Here is a 2,007-nt window from a genome sequence, read left to right as displayed (position 1 = left end):
GAAATATCTGTTTAATGCATTATACCTTCCCGATGATTATGAGATAAAGTAAATAATTTTAGTTTATTGAAAATTTAAATCAATACAGGATTTTTTAAAGTATGTGCAGAAAATAGTGGGTGATCATATGTATATATTTCAAGAGAAAACTCTAGAATAAGCTGATCACAAGGTTATATTTCTTTAATTTTGTACATGAACACGTACATACATAACTTTACTTTTTAAAATATTAAAATCTGTTTAACTGTTCAGATAATAGTAAGTAAAAATGTCAATGTCTATTTAATTTTTATATATGCATAAGTAACTGTATGCTTTGTTGTTAAGTGCCATGGAATCTCTTGCAACTCATAATAATCCTATGCACAACAGCTCTGAAATCTGCTCTATTCTGTGCCAGTATCATTGTTTCCGACACTCCCACCCCCATTCCTCAAGGCACTGAGTATATAACTAAATATTTTAAACTGATTGGTATTTTTAAAACGGCTTGAATTAGAAATAAACAATGATGAATCATATTATCTTATAGGCCTTTTCGTTCTTATTCTTCCATTTCCCCCATAATTTTAAAGGACTCTTTCTTGGGTGATTTTATTTAATTTTAAATGATATTTGAAATCTTTTCATTTCCCTACAATATATAAGAACAGAGAAAAGGACATATTTTAGAAAAATATAATTGAAAAATCTTCTAATTATTTAAAAGAACTCCAGTTATTGGAGATGATTTTTACTCATTAGAGAGTTTTTATTTTTTAATTTTCTTAAAAGTTTGTCATTGAGGAAAGTCTTAAAAGATAGTATTTCAATACCTTGACATTTTGCCCTCCAGATTAAATGAATGTACAACAAACTTAAAGTAACACTCACCACTGGGTATCATCTAGAATTGGTGAAAAATAAATGGAAATCTTCATCTCATTACAATGCCATGAGAAAATGTTTCCATAAAATCAAGATCATTTCATGTTCCAATCAAAGTTTCATGGATCAGATTTGGGGAAAAAAAATAATGTTATAGGCAATTTAGGTAAAACAAGTTTGACAAGTTTTCCACACAACAAAGCTTCAGAGAAGTGATTGTAAAACTCCAGGAGCTTTGAGAAGAAAAGTGTCCTTGTTCTTTAAAGGCTGTAAACCAAACAGGGATTTCTTTCTTTCCTTTTTAACTAGAAGTTTGTAATTGCATGGACAAAAGTATTTTTAAAATTAGTCAAAATAGTATTGATTTTTTTTAATGATTGTGTTCTTATTGCTTGCAATTCTCACAGTTTTTCATTAAAATTTATAATTTGTCACTAAAAATTGCTTTGGTTTTTCTTAAATAGAGAACTGGTTACACATTTCATTTTGAAAAGAAACAGAATTGCATCCTAACTCTGTGAAGACAAAATGACAGTGAAATTGTGTCATGAGGATGAATAAATAATCATTGAATTCTTGCTCATTGCTGTTGAGTTAAAATAGACTCATTTTTGACCTTCCAGTGGATTTTCAAAAGCTGTAAATGGCACAAGAAGAGATTTGCCATCTTTCTCAAGTTGAACTGTTTGTGGATTTGAACCTGCAGAGTGTGCTACTTTTGGGGTTTCAGTTCAATTCTCAATGGAATTTGCCAACAGAGCTCCATAAATACCCATAAAGAGAACAAAAGATATATTTTTTCTTTATTTTTCCCTCTGGTCTCTTAGTAGTTTGAATAGAATCGTATTTGGCCAGCATTACAACTAAAGGGGTTACTTAAGAGTTACAGACATTATTTGATTCAGTTAACAATGTGTGAAAAATAAAAAGTATAGTAGTATTTTGGGTTTTAAAAAATTTCTTTATTGGTAATGCATCAGAAAGCTGGACAATGACTAGGGATGGTAGAGAATTGATGCCTTTGAGCTGTGGGGCTGAAGAAGAACACTGAATATACCACGGGCTGCTAGAATAAACCAATTCTTACTAGAGAGGCTGAAACCAAGCTGCTCTTTGGAGACAAGGATTCTGAAGCTT

Source organism: Elephantulus edwardii, unplaced genomic scaffold (assembly GCF_000299155.1).
Source record: "Elephantulus edwardii isolate Elephantulus edwardi_28Jun2011 unplaced genomic scaffold, EleEdw1.0 scaffold00442, whole genome shotgun sequence".
In the NCBI taxonomy this organism is placed as follows: domain Eukaryota; kingdom Metazoa; phylum Chordata; class Mammalia; order Macroscelidea; family Macroscelididae; genus Elephantulus; species Elephantulus edwardii.
The sequence above is the reverse complement of the archived record's forward strand: the minus strand, read 5'-3'. Positions refer to the sequence as shown.